The 19,766-nt window shown below is 45.1% G+C and overlaps 1 protein-coding gene across 1 annotated transcript in view; it reads left to right on the top strand.

The window, feature by feature from the left end:
* The window catches only part of adam19b (ADAM metallopeptidase domain 19b), a 248,593-nt gene that overhangs the window by 28,187 nt on the left and 200,640 nt on the right, over positions 1 to 19,766 (top strand). The window lies entirely within an intron of this gene.

The following is a 19,766-nucleotide window of genomic DNA, read 5'->3' as shown; positions in this document are numbered from 1 at the left end:
AAATTACAGACACAATCTAGAATGCAGGGCACAGTACTGTAATACAATAAGTAATATGCAGTGCCGAAGATAAACTGTGGTATGGAATGCGGATAAAGTGTAGCACAGAGAGTAAATTATTAATGACAATGGCATCATGCAAACAGAATAGACATATTCTGGACTGTTTTCCACCTTGTGACATAATGAATTGTGCCTCTGTGGTCAACTATGACATAAGCATCTCCTGGTGTAGCGCAGGAGACCTGTACTGACATGACAGTATCTAGCACATTTGCTGTGGAAAGAGATAGTGTGCTAAGAGTATGCACGAATCGCTGATCCCCATTGGCTCTCGGACTTGTCCCCTCCAGTGGTCAACCTCCCAAGGTCCAGAAGCCCATTTGCAGCTTCAGTATTCATCATCTCACGTGCAGGTGTCCTTGTTGAGAATGAGTGGACACCCAAGGGATCATGACCTTTTGGTCAGTTTAGTATCCAGAATGTCTTTATATGGTTAATGGCTGTAGACCCAGTGGACATCATTGAGTAATAATGATTGTATGCTATTAGAATCTTGCACCTTCCAGGATCCCTGAGTTGATGGCCTTGCCTTGCCAAGAGCTACAAACATAGGAATTGGGAGCAGAAGTAGGCTATTGAGCTTGCTTTACCAAGGATCCGTCTGTGACAGCAGAGATAGAATGTCCATCCTTTTGTTCTGTCTTGCAAGTGTGGTGCTGGAAAAGCACAGCAGGTCAGACAGCATCTGAGGAGCAGGAAAATTGACATTTAGGCATATGCCCTTCATCAGGAATGAGACTTATGGGCAGGGCGTAGGGGGCTGAGAGATAAATTGGAGGGGCTGGGGTGGGACTGGGGGAATGGTAGCTGAGAATGCAATAAGTAGATGAAGGTTGGGGAGACTGAGCTAGGTCAGAGAGGAGGGTGGAGGGGATAGATGGGGAAAGGTGATGGACAGGTCAGGTGGGCAGTGCCGAGTTGGAGGCTTGGGACTGGGATAATGTGAGGGGAAGAGAAATGAGGAAGCTGTTGAAATCCACATTGACCCCATCTGGTTGCAGGGTCCTAAGGCAGAATATGAGTTATTCTTCCTCCAGGTGTTGTGTGGTAAGGATTGGGTGATGGAGGAGGCCCAGGACCTGCATGTTCTTGACAGAATGGGAGGGGGAGTTGAAGTGTTCAGCCACAGGCCAGTGGGGTTGGTCGGTTTGGGTGTCCCAGAAATATTATCTGAAACAATCTACAAGTAGGTGTCCAGTCTCCCCAATATAGAAGAGACCACATCGGGTACAATGGATACAGTAGATGACGTTGGTGGAGGTACAGGTAAATTTCTGCTGGATATGGAAGGGTTCTTTGGGGCCTTGGACGAATGTGAGGGGAATGGTGTGGCCGCAGATTTTGTAATTCCTGTGGTGGCAAGGGAAGGCTGGAAGTGGAGTGCGGGCTGGCGGGGGTGCGTGGGTCTGATTAGGGAGAGAGTGTGGTGCTGGAAAAGCACAGCAGGTCAGGCAGCATCCGAGGAGAAGGAGAATCAATGTTTCGGACATAAGCACTTCATCAGGAGTGCATGAAAGTACAAACCCTTTTCTCCTGCCCAGCATCTGTTATCCACTGTAGAAGAGTGCATTGTGGATGCTGATTTGTTAGATCTGTGATGATAGATGATGGTACAGTAACATCATAGAATCACTACAGTGTGGAAGCAGCCAATTCCACACTGATCCTCCGAAGAGCATCCCACTACCTTATACCTGTAACCCCACATTTTCCATGGCTAATCCACCTAGCCTGTACATCCCTGGAAATTATGGGTAATTTAGCATGGTTAATTCACCTAACTTGGACATCTTTGGACTCTGGGTGGAAACCGGATCATCCAGAGGAAGCATGGGGAGAATGTACAAATTCCACACAGACAGTTTCCCAAGGGTGGAATTGAACCTAGGTCACTGGTGCTGTGAGGCAACAATGTTAACCACTGAACCACTGTGTCATGCTAACATCCTGGACTATTTCATTTATCTTCCTTATCTTAATCATCCAACTAAACTTTTTACAGACATGTCTGTCCATTTAGCATCAAATGTGTTGTTCTGTTTAGAATATTAGTGTGATGTCATCAGAATAAAGATGTTAAAGACTTGGTGCAACTTTGTCTTGGATATCAGATGAACAAAGTTGACTTGGGAGTGGACCCATGTACCCATACAAAGTGTACCAGAGTAGCAGAAGAGAGCGAAGAATACTGTGTTACAGCCACAGAGAAGGTGCAGAGTTAGAGATCAGAATTAACACTTGAGAGGTCTATGCAAAAGTCAGGTAGCAGTGGGGAAGAACTGTTCTTGAATGTATTCATATATGCATTCAAAACTTTACATCTGCCTGACGGAAGAGGGTGAAAGAGGGTATAACTGGGTGAAAGAGGTCTTTGATCTTGTTGGTTGCTTTCCCAAGGCAGTGGGAAGTATAGATGGAGGCAGTGTGAGGAAGAATAGTTTCCGAATGGATTGCGCTGCATTCACAACTCTCAGAAATTTTTGCAGTCTTGGGAAGAGCAGGTGCCATTGTGCATTGTGAGTCATCGGAATAGGATGCTTTCTCTGGTGCATCTATAAAAATTAGTAAGAGTATTCGTGGACATGCTAAATTTCCTTAGCCACCCTTGTGATGATATGGGTGGACCTGGATAGATTGTTGGTGATCATCACTCCCAGGAACTTGACGCTCTCGACCATCTCCACTCCAGTGCTCAAGGTGCAGACAGGAGCATGTCCTCTACTCCGCTTTCTGAAGTCAATGACCGGGTGCTTCACTTTGCTGGCATTGAGGGAGAGATTGTTGTCTTTACACCATTCAGCACTCAATCTCTTTCCTGTATTCTGTCTCATCGCTGTTTGAGATCTGACCTACAATGGTGGTACATTCAGCAAACTTGTAAATGGAGTTAGAGCTGAATTTGACCACACGGTCATTAGTGTATAAGGAGTTCAGTAGTGGGTTTAGTAGGCAGCCTTGTGGGGCATAGGTGTTGATGACTATGGTGGAGGAGGTGTTGTCACCTATTCTTACTGATTGTGGTCTATGGATCAGAAAGTCCAGTATAGATGGAGGAGTCAAGACCTAAGTCTCGGAGTTAAGAGATGAGTTTGTTTGGAATTATGGTGTTGAAGGCGAACTGCAGACACTAAGTAGGGACCTGACATAGGTATGCTTGCTATCCAGATGTTTGAGAGATGAGCGAAGGGCCAGGGAGATGGCATCTGCTGTGTACTTGTTGCGCCAGTAGCTGTATTGGAAAGGATTAAGGCAGTTTGGTAGGCTGGAGTTGATGTGAGTCATGACTAACCTCTCAAAGCACATCATAGTTACAGAGCGAGAGCCATCGGCCATTGAGGCATGCCGCGTGATTTTTCTTAGGCATATTGAGATCACATTGAGCAAACAGACATTTTTAGAAGCATAGAAACTTGGAATGGAAGTGGCCATTTGGCCCTTCAAGCCTGTTCCATTATTTAATATGATCATGGCTGATCCTCTATCTCAATGCCATTATCCTTTTTTCTCTCCATACACTTTGATGTCTTTAATATCTAACACATAGCCATCTCTTTCTTTGAATATTCTGAGTGACCTGGCTTTCATGGCCTTCCATGCAAACTAGTGCACAAAAATGGAAATCTCCCTTCACCTAAACACTAGACGTTACACAGCAACTGTTGGAGAAACAGGAATATGAAAATTGAGGCACTTTTAAAGGGGCACCTTACAGAATAAAAGGTACAATCTCCTTGACTGCATTTGGAGATTGTGTAAAGTTTTAGTCAGCTGATATAGAACCGGTATAAATGTACTGAATTGGTAAAATGTGGACTTCTTAGGATGATGTTAAGGGTGAGGGTTGATGTGCATGATAAGAGGCTTGAAAAGTTGTTTTTCTTTAACAGTTGCAAAGGTTAGTTGGAGGGAGATCTGTCTGAGGCTTACACAACTCAGAGGGTTATGATGAGACTGAACACTGCTAAAAAAAAATGACGGTTCAAGACAGTGTCAACAGAATGACAAGAATGTACAATCCATTAGCCCATGGATTAATTGAATTCATGAATATTGTTTCTTTAAAAGGAAGCTTTTAAAGCTTTAAAAGGAAGCTAGATCAGCACATTTGAGTCGGTCTAGGTGCGATACTCTTCGGATGTTCAGTGTGGACTTGATAGGCTGAATGGCCTACTTCCACACGTTGGGATTCTATCATTCTATGAAGGTTCTGTAAGAGGGAAAGGTATAATGTGACAGGTTTAACTGAAATAGGAAGGCAGTGAGCTTGCTTGGAGCATAATGCCTGTGTTGGTCTTTTCTGTACGAAACAAATGGATGGAATAAATATTTTTTATGCAGAGAATCATCAGAATCTGAAATTCTTTGCCACAAATTATTAATTGAAATAGAGTCCATTGATTCTTATAATAAGGACCCAGTAATTGTTTGAAAGAGTTTAACAATTTTGCAAGTATAAAGGTTTCATTTGCTCACTGCTATTTCAATTACAGGCCTGTCCTCTGATACCTGTAGCAGCTGGGTGGCATGGTGGCTCAGTGGTTAGCTCTGCTGCCTCACAGCACCAGGGACCCGGGTTTGATCCCAGCCTTGGGTGACTGTCTGTGTGGAGTCTGCACATTCTCCCTGTGTGTGTGTATGGGATTCCTCCCACAATCTAAAAATGTGTGGGTTAGGTGAATTGGTTGTTCTAAATTGCTCATAATATTCAGGGATGTTTAGGTTAGGTGCATTAGTCTGGGGTAAATGTAGCATAGGGGGAATGGGTCTGGTAGAATACTCTTCAGACGGTAGTGTGGACTTGTTGGGCTGAAGGGCCTATTATGAGAAAGTGAGGACTGCAGATGCTGGAGATCAGAGCTGAAAATGTATTGCTGGAAAAGTGCAGCAGGTCAGGCAGCATCTAAGGAGCAGGAGAATCAACGTTTCGGGCATGAGCCCTTCTTCAGGAATGAGGAGAGTGTGCCAAGCAGGCTATAAAAGGTAGAGAGGAGGGACTTGGGGGAGGGGCTTTGAAAATGCGATAGGTGGGAGGAGGTTAAGGTGAGGGTGATAGGCCGGAGTGGGGGGTGGGGGCGGAGAGGTCAGGAAGAAGATTGCAGGTTAGGAAGGTGGTGCTGAGTTCGAGGGTTGGGACTGAGACAAGGTGGGGGGAGGGAAAATGAGGAAACTGGAGAAATTTCTCTGCCCCCACCCCCACTCTGGCCTATCACCCTCACCTTAACCTCCTTCCACCTATCGCATTTCCAACGCCCCTCCCCCAAGTCCCTCCTCCCTACCTTTTATCTTAGCCTGCTTGGCACACTCTCCTCATTCCTGAAGAAGGGCTCATGCCCGAAACGTCGATTCTCTTGCTCCTTGGATGCTGCTTGACCTGCTGCACTTTTCCAGCAACGCATTTTCAGCTCTGAAGGGCCTGTTGCCACACTGTAGGGATTCTATGATCAGAACCAGCCGATGATTGGAGGAGAAGCCCCTCCCTAATTCTTTAAGTTTTACAATTGGGTCAACTGTTCTGCTTTGGCTACCTCACCCCATGATTAAGGCTCCATGGGTCTTTTAGGGACCTGCCATTCCCTCTCTTTTGAGTATTGCTTAGTTGACCATATCGCTCGTGGAAGCTAATTGCTGTAATGCTGCTATGTATTTCTGGGGTCACCATTTTCCTGACATCTCTGGCAGAAGGTACATCTCCAATGCAGATAACCAGACCCTGTATCTCATGGGACTCCAGTTTAATTTTCCCAAAATGTTCAAGTAATTCTCATTCTCAACATTGTCCTCTTCAATCTTGGTGTCTTGGCTCTATGCCTAGCATAGCCGATAGGGTTGGGTGGGGGAACAATACAGCCATCCCATCCTCAAAACAAACACATCTGTAACCTTATATCCTAAGGTCAGTTTGGCAGTTCTACATATGTTCCTGAAAACGGTGTGAAAATGTATAAAGAGAATGCCAAGGAAGTAGGTTTAGTATGACATAGCTGAAAATATATTGCACTGACCAGCAGACATTGTTTTAAACAGAATCATTCTGCACTTACAGCAGTGATCTCATCATTTCAAGGCCTCCAGCTTTGGCAACTGTTATAATTTGCTGTTGAGAAGCTGAACTTTGAGTTGAACATCAGCCAATCTATGCAACGTTAAGAGTATTTTTCTTGGTCCAAGACTCTGTCTAATGTGCAAAAAGATTTGTCACAAAGGAGAAGCTAAGGATTCTTATGTTAACTGTAAAGAGAGATTGAAAAAGGGTTTCATCTGTAGCTTTTGTAAGTCAGGGCTTTAATTTGAGCAGAAAAGCTTTATCTTGCAGGTTAGAACTGTCAAATCATTACCTCAGTGAGTATCATAGAAACTTAATTCCGAGTTCGGATGGTGTATGATTTAGAGGAACGTCCTGAGGTGGTGTTTGTTATATCTGCTGCTGTCTTTGTGTTGAGGTTGCACATTTAGGAGGTGCAGTTGAGGTGTGCTGCATTCTGTTGCTATGGTACTCCAGCAGTGTAGGGATTTGACGTTTAAGCCACTGTAGGGGGCACTGATCAAGCTGCCAGCATTCGTCATGTTTTATTTTGACAAAGCTGTATTTCAAAAAGGTGTCATTTTATAGGACATCCTTGGGATGAATTGTCCACCCTGTTATGCTGCTGTACATTGACTTACAAAAGGGATTTTGGAGAAGTTAGTTTAAAAGCTTGCCTCTGGAACATGGTGAAGATGCCCTGAGTGATCTGTAAATGGATGATGTGAGAAAAGAAACTTTGTCACACAGCGAGACGTTAGGGTGTGGAATGCACTGCTTGGAAATGTAGTGGAGGCCGATTCAATTGAAGCATTGTAGAGGTGATTATCTGGATAGAAATAGCGTGCAGAGATAGAGGGAAAAGGTAGAAGGTTGGCACCAGGTAACAGAATGGACCGAATGAACGCCTTATGTGCTGTGAAAAGATTCAAAATGGCACTAATATCAGGCGACTCCTTGCCAGCTCCCTACAACAGATCTTATTCTCACATCACCTATAACCATTCCACACTTTTAAACCTACATTGTGAGTCTGTAAAAATTATTAACAATGTTCTCTTAAATCTTGCTAATGTTGATTTTGCTTGGTGCACCTCCTGTGTAGCTATAACCTTGTATGCCTGCCTCTGTCTCAGTGCCTTATGGTCCGTATGCCTTTGTTTGCTATGATCTGCTTGTATTGCTTGCAAAACAAAGCTTTTCACTGTACTTAGGTACATGTGACAACAATAAATCAAATCACAAATCACAATTCTGCAATTCTGTGAATGAAACCAGTTAGAGGAATAGCTAGGAGAAAAGGAAGTTCCACAAAATATTGTGAGAATTCTGTGCATGGGAAGGTTCTCGGCTTACAATTGATTGAAATGTTGTAATGCAAAGCTTAGACTTCCTTGGCAAATAAGGCCATGACAGATATTGAAGAATGTGGAATTGTGATTTAAAAATCAACAAATGTTAACAAATCATCGAAGCTATTCTGACAAACTGAATATCTGACTCATATTCCTGTGTTCTGAGAAACTACTGACTTACTTAGTGATGGCTTCCTGACTTGCTTCATGTTGTCCTTAACCCTTACCTAACTTCTTATGGCTTCACTAATAAGAAAATCCAAAGTCCTGATTTCAGCCATCCTGCAAGAAGAAACTTAGAAGTAGCTAAAACAGTTTAAGCAAGAGGTGAGGAAGGGTGCCATGATGATACCATTTAACATGCCAGTGATGGCAGTAAGCAGTATTACGGTGGCCATGTTTAAGCCCTTCCAACACAGCTACCTCTAAGAAATAAGATAGATTGAAATACACTGAATAAAATACACATTCTAGAAAATAAAATCACCGTTTTTCCAGAAAAGAGTACTTTGAGGTCAAGTATTTGATTGCATTGATCAAATGGCTTGCGACTGAATGGAAATACTGTATTAAAACAAATCTGTGGAATCTGTCAGGTAGACAAGGCATGGCACACAACTACTTTTCAAAGATGGAGATCTCTGGCCTATTAAGCAATGTTGCTTCAGCATTAGTGGCTGTGTTCATTGCCTTGGCCCTGGGCACTGAGTTGGAATTCCATCCTTAAGTTAATTTGCATTCAACTTCTCCTTTTCTCTTTCTTAATTTCTCTGTCTCTCCACTCTTTCTCTCTGTCTCTCGCTGTGTTTGTTCTCTCCTCTGTCTGCATCTGGCAGCTTTGCATGTACAACTGAAGAGCTCAGATGCCTTGCAGCAGACCCCAAATCCTGTAAACCTATTGCCAATTCCACCAATGACTGTGTTTCTGGGAAAGGGCTTCATTGTTGTAAAGCACTTCTGGGCATCCTGAGGATGTGAAATTAAATAAGTATAAATTGCTGGAGAAATTCAACAGGTTTGGCAGCATCTGTGGAGAGCGACACATGACTTCTTTGGAATGAAAGGTGACAAAGGGTCAGTTAGACTCGAAACGTCAGCTCCTTAAAGATACTGCCAGATCTGTTGAGATTTTTCAGCATTTTCTCTTTTGGTTTCAGATTCCAGCATCCGCAGTAATTTGCTTTTAGTTAACGACTGGAAAATGTTACTTTGTATGCTGTTGACAAAGGAGGGACAAATGGAACAGGTAGTGGGGGTGGCCAGAATAAAACACAAAGAGGGAGTGCTAATGATAATAGAGGTCAGATATTCAGGCAAAATAGATGTTAATGGTAGGTAGAAATACAGATCAGCTGGGCTGAGAAAAAGCCCTTGTAAGCAAGACATTGTGTGGGGGAAAGGCTCTATAGGAACGCAGGCCCTTTTATCCCTTGAGGTTGTAACAATTCCCCCGATATAAATTAAAATTGTCTTTATTTCTGAGCATTGTTTCCTTGTGAGAGGTCACTTATGCTAGTGGTTAGTAGAGCCATAAACCTAACTGATGTAGTACTGAGCAACGTTTTAGGAAAAGTGTATGTGTGGCTTTGAAAAGCACCTTCTGTGACGTTTGTAAAATTTTGACTTTGAAATGTATGATGCCCATTTTCCAGGAATTTTTTCAGTTCCATCAAGCTTGAAGGCTTGGTTATTTCAGATATACAGCACAAAACATCATTGCCCCTATACTGAAGGCTGTGTCTCTGGTTGAGGTATATTCCCTGAGGCATCAATTGCTGTCGCAGACTTCAGTCAACTGGCCATCTTTCAAATACAAGGTGAGATTAGATTCCCTACAGTGTGGAAACAGGCCCTTTGGCCCAACAAGTCCACACCGACCCTCTGAAGAGTAACCCACCCAGACCCATTTTCCTCTGACTAATGCGCTATGTGCAACTTAGCATGACCAATTCACCTGACCTGCACATCTTTGGACTGTGGGAGGAAACTGGAGCACCCAGAGGAAACCCACACAGACACAGGGAGAATGCGCAAACTCCACACAGTCGTCCGAGGCTGGAATCGAACCAGGGTCCCGATGCTGTGAGGCAGCAGTGCTAACCACTGATCCACCGTGCCTGCCAAAGCCTAACCATTGATTACTGCTGGGCTGTTGCAGATGGTCCCAATCCTGACTGAGTGTGTCTTGACTCTGTATAAGAATCTTGGATTGAATTTTGAAACAGATTGGTACTGCTGCCAGGCCAGCTGTGGCCAATCGGGAGGGTCAGCAGCTCAGCAGCACCAGCAGGTGTGGTGGCCACTTTTGACCTGCACCTAGATATGAGGGGTTGATCATGGAGGGCACACTCAACACCACATCAGAGGTTTGGAAATGCCGGGGCAATCACACAGTCTGTGAAGGCGGTGTGAGGGATTTGTTGACAAGGGCATGCAGCCATTGCTGCTGGGTGACCACTCTGCAGACTGCAGTGTGCTGAGCTTGCTGGGAATCCAGCAGTGTTCAAACGCCAGTCTGTCCAATGTGGCAGAGGAACCCCCACCCCACCCAAACTATTACTAGTAAAATGCTTTGAATTGTCCACCAGAGTAGTGCAGTTGGCCTCCAAGTGGGAAAATATTCCAGGCCTTTCTCCGATACTGGAAAGATGGTGGCAGAGTAACTCCTCCCATTTTATAGAGCTCGATGACTCAAACCATCCCTGACAATAGGTAACATCCACTCCCTGTGTCAACTTTGCAACTTGTGACCTCACAACATTGAATACAAATAGCAAGTTGCACTATAACTCTGACCACGACCAGCTAACTTGGCAAAGACTTGTTTTGACCGCACAACTAAATGTTTTTGTAATACCGATTTTCTGAATTTGGGTGTGTCCTGGACAGGTTGTCCAATGACGGTTACCCCAAGAAGGTTCTGGAATTGAGAAACCAATGTCTGTCATATGGTGCCATTTTTTCTGGAATGTTCGGGAAAGGCAAATTGTGAAGAGTCTGTCATGATGAGCATTTTGCTTGAAATATGTTCAATAACAGAATTGGTCGGTCATCAAGAACTGCAAATTGAGGCTCTGGAGACATGGATAACCTTATGTTTTCAATCTTTTTGGAAAGTGTTATATTTTTAAAGATGATGTGGAAAAGTCAAATATTATCCAGTGTTCCAACAAATAACTGCAGCAGTTGCCTCACACATTGACACTCAGCTGGTCTCGGATTCCCGCTGGGAATTCTGTCTTGCCTGTATGTATCCAATGCAGAGGAAATCTCAGTTTCCAGAATATTTTGTGTCTTGGAAGGTTACTCTGGGGTCAGAAACAGGCAGCTTCAAACTAATATGAACATTTCCTTTCTGGTTTCCATTCCCCAGGGTTTGAATGTTTTTGTTACGAAGCATCATTTTTGCTGTTGATATCCCTTTCAACAGCGATTAGCCTCACTCATTCCTTGCTAAGTTTCAATCCCTGTGATACAGGGGTGCATACATCGTTTCAAGGCAAAATTCAATGCCATCATGCTGGGCTCTGTTTAGTAGTCGTGGTTCCAGAAAGTCAAAGTAGACAATAATATAGTTGAATGGCACAACAGACTTGAGGGGTAGAATGTAAATCGATGGAAGGCAATGAATCTTGGGGATGCCCCCACTAAGGGTGGCACGGTGGCTCAGTGGTTAGCACTGCTGCCTCACGGCGCCAGGGACACGGGTTTGATCCCTGCCTCAGGCGATTCTCTGTGTGGAGTTTGTACATTCTCCCTGTGTCTGTGAGAATTTCCTCTGGTTTCCGCCCACAGTCCAAAGATGTGCAGGTTAGGTGAATCGGCCATGCTAAGTTGCTCATAGTGTTCAGGGATATGCAGGATAGGTGCAAAAGTCTGGGGAAACTGGAGTAGTAGGGGAATGGGTCTGGGCAGGTTATTCTTTGGAGGCTTGATGTGCACAGTTGTTCCACACTGTAGGGATTCTATCAAGTATATCATAGAATTTCTACAGTATAGAAAGAAGCCATTTGGCCCATCGAGTCTGCACTGACCCTCTGAAGAGTATCCCAGCCACCCCCCATCCTTTCTCCATAACCCCACATTTTCCATGGCTAATCCACCTCGCCCACACATCCCTGGACACTATGGGCAATTTAGCATGGCCAATCCACCCTAACCTGCATATTTTTGAACTGTGAGAGGAAACCGGAGTACCCGAAGGAAATCCACGTACACACAGGGAGAATCTGCAAACTCCACACAGACAGTCACCTGAGGGTGGGACTGAGCCTGGGTTCCCAGTGCTGTGAAGCAGCAGCGCTAACTGCTGAGACACCCTAGCATTGTCCAGATACTGACACAGGTCAGAGGTCCATGATCTGTGCTGAACTTAACTGAGGAATCACAATATTCACAAATGTCACAGATCATAAAAGGTGAAAAGGATCTCATTGTCTAACCTCCATCTCCCAGCAATCCCAACATCTAGGATGATCCTTCCTTGCTGTTGATCAGGTAGAAGTGACATGTCACTTTGGGTGACTACAGGTTTACAGATTACTTAGGAGTCTTGACCAAGTCATGCACATCCCTTCATGGTGAGGACCTCAGTTGTCATCTGCTGGGAGATTGTTGACTCAAGCACCCTCTCTCTCTTTCTATCTTTCTTCCCGGTTTTAACTCAGCGGCTCCCCTGGTTGTCTGAAAAAGTCTTTATGCCATTCCTGACGGTCGATCACCATTTTAGCTGTGATTGGTCCCCTGCTTCCCATGTGTGAACGCCAGTAGAGAACATCATCATGGAAACTTTGAGATTGGCCCAAATCTTCGGGTGTCTGGGTGTTCGGAGATGGGATAGAGGTTTGGAGATGCAGATTGGGATCCCTTAGATGTAGGGATGTAGGCAGAAATTTCTAAGTAAGTCTATACCTCTGATGGCTAATTTTCGCTGCCTGAAATCATCCACAAATGTTTCAACCCTGAGCTCAGGTCAGACGTTTGAAGCAATTTTCGGGTATTACCTGGATATTTAGTGTGGAAATATTAGACCATTCAATATCTGGTGTAATAGACACGCTGAGTATATATACAGATGCACACACACACACACACGTGCACACACATACACACGCGCACACCCACATACACGTATGGGAGAAAGTGAAGACTGCAGATGCTGGAGATCAGAGTGATGTTGGAAAAGCACAGCAGGTCAGGCAGCATCCAAGGAGTAGGATAATTGATGTTTCGGCAAAAGCCCTTCCTGATGAAGGGAACTTGCCTGAAATGTTGACTCTCCTGCTCCTTGGATGTTGCCAGACCTGCTGTGCTTTTCCAGCACCAACTCTTGACATATACACATACAGGCACACACACACACATATATGTACAAACACACACGCATACATGCTCACACGCACACATACGCTCACACACAGACACACATGCACACACGTTCGCGCACACACATGCTTACATATACACTCATGCTCACACACACGCACACATGCCCGTGCACACAGGCATACACATATGTACTCACTTGTGCTCACACACACATACATGTGCACGTAAGCACGCTGATGTTTTTTGATTTGTCGAACTGTCTGGCTGTAAAAGTAAGATTTTGCCTCCATGCTTTAGACTTTGCTCCAAGGGAAATGGTTTCTGTCTATCTACCTTACCAAACCCTTTCGTCATCTCAAACACTCACCCTTTCATAATAAAAACAAAATGCTTCAGATACTGAAAATCCAAAACAAATACAGAGAAAACAAAGGCAGTCTATGCAACTTATCCTCATGGTCTAACCCTGTGATCGTTCTCGCAGAATCTGTGCTACATGCATCTAAGGTCAATGAAGAAGGCAGCACTTTGCCAAGTTTCTCGAAGTCTCAGCATCAGTGGAAGTCACATGTTGGCAAACAACTACCAGCTGCTGGCACTTCCCCTCAGTTTTATAGGTGGGCAGCCAGCTGAGGATAGCCACCCACTCTGAGAGCTGTTGGCATAATCAGTCGAGCTTTGAGGAGTCAGTAGGAATCATAGAATCCCTACAGTGTGGGATTGGGCCATTTGAATCCACATTGGCCTTGTGAAAAGCATCCTGCCCTTTACCCTATCCATGTAACTCTGCACTTGCCATGGTTAATCCACAGAACCTGCACATCTTTGGACTGTGGGAGGGAACTGGAGTAAACCCAGGGACAATGTGCAAACTCTACACAGTGGTCCAAGGCTGGAATCAAACCTGGGCCTCTGGTGTTGTAAAGCAGCAGTGCTGACCACTGAGCCACGATGCCATCCCAAAAGATGCCAGCTGCTGCCCAACGGAAGAGCCTTGTACCCTACAGCAGGCAGGTGCCAGGAAAATGAGAAGAGAACCGAATACTGAGCTTGTGAAGATTGGTGTCAACAAATGAAATATTCTGCATGTTGGAGGAGTGGGAGATCCTCTTAGGATATCATGGGGCTGGTGGGAGCTTGGCATCGTCTGTATTGAGAAAAGAAGTGATCCCACTCCTCACCAGCAGTCTACCTCCACTGGCTAGTCAGCTCTGTTCACTGGCAGACTCCTCTGGTGGCAGGTGGCTGATCTCCCTGTATCAAAATGCCAGTGACCTGGTAAAAAGGTCCTGAACAAGGTTACCCATCCAGATTGGCATCCCCACTGCTGCTAGCCTGCCCACCATCTGTAAAATTCCACGGTGTTGGGATGCGGTGTAACTCTACCCAAGGATTTGACTGCCCTCTATCCCCCCACCCCTCTAGTTCACTCCTTGTGCAGGCTGCTCCGATTCTCCCTTAGTGAGAAATGTATACGGTAGTCCCCCAAAACTTGAGTAAAGTTCTTCTCATTGTGTTCGAACACAGGTTTTTTTTAACGACACAACCATCTGTGTACCAGCCCACTTGGCATAAAGGTCAACGCTCTGCTTGTCTTTGTACCCGTCACTGAAGGAAAGAGCTAACCCCTCTGGAACCCCATCTCAGCATGTTGGGAGAGAATCACTGAACATCCTCCAGTGTAGGAAGGATGTTGTGAAACGTGAAAGGGTTCAGAAAAAATTCACAAAAACGTTGCCAGGGTTGGAAGGTTTGAGCTATCAGGAGATGCTGAAAAGGCTTGGGCTGTTTTCCTGGAGCATTGGAGGCTGAGGTGTGACCTTATAGAGGTTTATAAAATCATGAGGGGCATGGATAGGTCTTTTACCTGGGGTGAGGGAGTCCAGACTAGAGGGCGTAGATTTAGGGTGAGAGGGGAAAGATCTAACAGGGACATAAGGGGCAACGTTTTCACACAGAGGTGATGCATGCATGGAATAAGCTGTCAGAGGAAGTGGGGAAGGCTGGTGCAATCACAACATTTAAAAGGCATCTGGATGGGTATATGATTGGAAGGGTTTAAAGAGATATGGGCCAAATGCTGACAAATGGGACTAGGTTACTTTAGGATATCAGGTCAGCATGGACGAGTTGGACTGAAGGGTCTGTTTCCATGCTGGACATCTCTATGACTCTGACTATGTGAACATGTCAGTCAATCTTGGTTCCTCTAACCTCTCTGGAGCTAAATCTCAATTCTACTAGTTTACGAAAAGTGGGAGGAGGGAATATAAGTTCCCTTCTCTCCGACCTAGCTCGAAGCTTGTGAATTTGGGATTTGGTCCTACATTTATTCTCCAAGTTAAACAGCTTTAACACAAACAGAATTTAAGTGGCCTGTAATTTTGTATTCCTAGAGTTTATTCTTTCAGTGTCTAAAAATGTCACAAACTATTTTTCTTTTATTCCTCATGGGAGGTGGATGTTGCTGGCCAGCCAGTATTTATTGCCCAGTCAACCACATTGCTGTTGCTCTGGAGTCACATGTAGGTCAGACTGGGTAAGGATGGCAGATTTCCTTCCCTAAAGGACATTATTGGACCAGATATGTTTTTTTCCTCCCAACAATTGGCAATAGATTGTGGTTATCATGACAGTCTTAATCCCAGATTTTCATTACAATCAAACTTCACCGCATTTCCGAAAGACATGGAAGCATTAGAAAGGGTGCAGAGGAGATTTATCAGGATGTTGCCTGGCATGGAGGGAAGATCTTATGAGGAAAGACAGAGGGACCTGAGGCTGTTTTCGTTAGAGCGATGAAGGTTAAGAGGTGACTTAATAGAGGCGTACAAGATGATCAGAGCATTAGATAGGATGGACAGTGAGAGCCTTTTTCCTTGGTTGGTGATGGCTAGCACGAGGGGACATAGCTTTAAACTGAGGGGGTGATTGATATAGAACAGATGTCAGAGGTAGGTTCTTTATTCAGAGATTAGTAGGGACATGGAACACACTGCCTGCAACAATAATAGATTCGTCAATGTTAAGGGCATTTAAATGGTCATTGGATAAACATATGGATGATAATGGAATAGTGTGGTTATCATGATTTGGAGATGCTGGTGTTGGACTGAGGTGTACAAAATTAAAAATCACACAACACCAGGTTATAGTCCAACAGGTTTAATTGGAAGCTCTAGCTTTTGGAGCGCTGCTCCTTCATCAGGTCCACAACCACCTGATGAAGGAGCGGTGCTCTGAAAGCTAGTGCTTCCAATTAAACCTGTTGGACTATAACCTGGTGTTGTGTGACTTTTAACTAATGTAGGTTAGGTGGACTCCAGATCGGTTTCAAAGGTTGGCGCAACATTGAGAGCTGAAGGGCCTGCACTGTGTTGTAATGATCAATGTTCATCATCGACTTTGGCAGGATTTGAACTTAGGCCCCCAGGACGTTGCCTGGATCTCTGAATTAATAGGCGCATAATAATACCACTAGGTCATCGCCTCCCCCTAATGACTTTGTATGACTTTGGTTTTAAATATTCTGTTTGTTATTGGCTTGGGTTAGTCTTGCAGGCAGCTCCATAAACAGACTGTCAGACTAATATACACACAGACAGGCTCTTTCTTTGTCGGAAGTTGGTGATTGAGTCCAGTAATCAGATGGACCAAAACTGCAGCCTTGGTGTGATGATTGAAAGGTTTATGAGTCGCATTTGCTGAATCTTAACAAATGCCACCATAGCTTGAGTTTTGAGCCTGTCCCAGTCTGCACAGATGAGAAACAGAGGTAGATTTGCTGCTAATTCATTCATATCAATGGTCACTGTGCACAACATAATCATTTGGAGAGCAGCACTGGTCCTTTGAATTGGAATCAGAATTAGGTTTATTGTCATGTGTACTCAAGTTAAAAGGAACAGGTGCCCAGTGAAAAGTGTACAATGTCACCAACACAATCTTAGGTACAAAGCTATGGCAGGTCTACTATAGTCAGCTACTTGGCCGTGGTTGTCTTTGTGTGTTGTCTATGAGAGTCAGAATTCCTCTTTGCATATCCGCTCATGCATCTTCACCAGGTGTCTGTGCATGCTGATTAGCATGCCGACATTATTCCCAACGTTGACTTCTGGTTTTGGAAATTGCTACTGCACACAGCTCACAGAGAAGGAAACAAAATTAGACAGAAAGTACGTGGGAGCCATTAAATGCACCATTTGTATCGTGAGGTGGAATCTTATTGGGGTTTGAGGGCCAGAAATGAGGCAGAATGAGACATTGAATGACCGAAGTCCACCTTGGTGTCAGAAGCAACTTAGGTCATCGTTTTGCTTTTCACAAATGACGTGGCAGGATTCTCACTGGACAACAGCAAGTTGCCAATTGTCTGTCATTATTGATTGTCAAGCGCCTCGCTAATGGTCCAGCTCAGCTCATTAACACTCAGCTTCCCATCTTGGGAAACTCACTAAACAAGCTGAAAATTGGGCAAAGCCGATAAAGAGACCAGAGTGAGGACCTGGTGGATTGAGCTCACCACTTGCTCTGAACTATCGCTACATTGGACACTGAGCATCAACATCTCGGGCGGCACGGTGGCTCAATGGTTAGCACTGCTGCCTCACAGCACAAGGGACCCTGGTTTGATACCAGTCTCGGGTGACTGTCTGTTTGGAGTTTGCACATTCTCCTTGTGTCTGCGTGGGTTTCATCCCACAGTCCAAAGATGTGCAGGCCATGCTAAATTGCCCATAGTATTCAGGGATGTGCAGGTTGGTACATTAGTGAGGGGTAAATATAGAGTAGGGAAATGGGTCTGGGAGAGTTACTCTTCAGAGGGTCAGTGTGGAGTTGTTGGGCTAAAGGGCCTCTTTCCACACTGTAGGGCTCCTATGATGATCTCAGGGACATCAGTCACACTCATCTCACATCCATGGACATTGACATCCGACACGTACCAGCCTCTAAGAACCCTCATGGCACATGTCTGATCCACTGACTGGATGCTTCTGTACTTCAGTACTTCACTTTGAGGGGCACCAGTTACTCTCACTGTATAAGGGTTGGAGGGTTTGACCTACAGGGAGAGGTTGAATAGGCTGGGGCTGTTTTTCCTGGAGCGCCGGAGGCTGAGGGGTGACCTTATAGAGGTTTATAAAATCATGAAGATTTGGATAGGGTAAATAGGCAAGGTCTTTTCTCTGGGATGGGGGAGTCCAGGTTTAAGGTGAGAGGGGAAAAATTGAAAAGGAACCTAAACGGCAACATTTTCATGCAGAAGGTGGTGTGTGTATGGAATGAGCTGCCAGAGGAAGTGATGGAGGCTGGTATTACTACAACAAAGGCATCTGGATGGGTACATGAATAGGAAGGGCTTAGAAGGATATGGACCAAGTGCTGACAAATGGGGCGAGGTTAATTTAGGATATCTGGTCGACAAGGACGACTTGGACTGAAGGTTCTGTTCCATACTGTATGACCCTATGTCTCTAATGCTGCTGATAAGGACACTGTGCTCACAGACACACACCCAGCTCATGGTCTGGACCAGGCTGCACCTCCAGCCTGTTTGCTTGCTGTCAGAGCTCACTCCCTCTGAGACAATCTGAATGCCCTCAGCATCCTTACCTTGCAATGACTTGCTTTGTCTTTGTGTACTCTGGCCCGTCTGTCAGAGATAGCAGGCTCATATTAATAATGCCTGGCTTTGCCGTTTAACTCTGTCAGAAAGCCAGGAGGTCTCCATCAAGTCAAGGGGGATGAGCTTTGCCCAGGGGGTCCAGGTATGATAAATCCTGGTACGGCGACTGGGAATGAACTGGGGACGGCCAACGAGCCAGGAGGGGAGCGGAGATGGCCAGGGGCCAAAAGGGAAGTTGGAACAGCTAGCAGGCCCAGAGCGTAGATGGCTATTGGTTGGGAACCAGTGGACCCTGGTCAGACCACTTGGAAGCCCTTATAGAAAGATTGTAATGTCTATCTTCTTAGCTTTATTTCTTATTTTCCTGACATATGCTATGTATACCTTGGGGTGGTCATAATCAAGGTTCTCTCCACATGAGGGGTGAGGAGCAGAATGTGGAGCAACTTGGCATCCATTTTGAGTGCTCCTGCTCTATCATGGACTGGAACCTCCTGGAACGAGAAAGAGGCAGGACTTAATAGAAGTTAAAGAGGTGGACTTAGCTATTACTTTTTGTGCAGGCTGGGAGGTGTCCTGAGTTATTGAGTGGATAGTGCAGAGGGTGTCCTGAGTTAGTGAGTGGATAGTGCAGAGGGTGTGCAGGATTAGGGAAGTCAGGAGTTAGAATGAGTGAGAGCGAGTGAGGGTCAGTGTTGCCATAGTGACAGTGGTAGAGCTTGTGTCTTGGACAGAGGATGAGGACACAGTTGTGGAGATAGTGTGAGGTATTAGAGAAAGGATTATCCCGTTGAAGTGGAGAAGGTTATTCATCTTGTTCCCAAAGGGCTGGGCATTCCTCCATACGCCTCTGACCTGGATGGCAATTTTGGACCAGGTTGGCATGGTCTTGTGTCGTGGCCACCCACTGCTGTTGCTGGGGGAGGAGGAAGTCCTACGTCACCCCTCACCCAATCCAATCAGAACCTCCAGGTAACCTCCCATGAGGTGTGCTTCTGATTTCACCCTGACAGCCATATCTGGGGCAAATGTCAGCATCTGTGCATGGCAGCTCCAGATGATGGCATGGGCACAATGGATGTCAGTCTTTTGGCAGACATCATCAGAGTGGTGAGCTATTTAGGGATGGCACAGAGGGGGTCAAAATTGGATATCAGCGATGCCAGAGGGGCAGTGTAGATAATGAATGAGTCGTAGAGTCATAGAGATGTACAGCACAAAAACAGACCCTTTGGTCCAATTCGTCCATGCTGACCAGATATCTTAACTAATCTGGTCCTATTTGCCAGCCTTTGGCACATACCCCTTTAAACCCTTCCTATTCATATACCCATCCAATGCCTTTTAAATGTTATAATTGTACCGACCTCCA

The sequence above is a fragment of the Hemiscyllium ocellatum genome, chromosome 16, assembly GCF_020745735.1.
Source record: "Hemiscyllium ocellatum isolate sHemOce1 chromosome 16, sHemOce1.pat.X.cur, whole genome shotgun sequence".
NCBI classification, from domain to species: Eukaryota; Metazoa; Chordata; class Chondrichthyes; order Orectolobiformes; family Hemiscylliidae; genus Hemiscyllium; species Hemiscyllium ocellatum.
The sequence above is the reverse complement of the archived record's forward strand: the minus strand, read 5'-3'. Positions and strand labels throughout refer to the sequence as shown.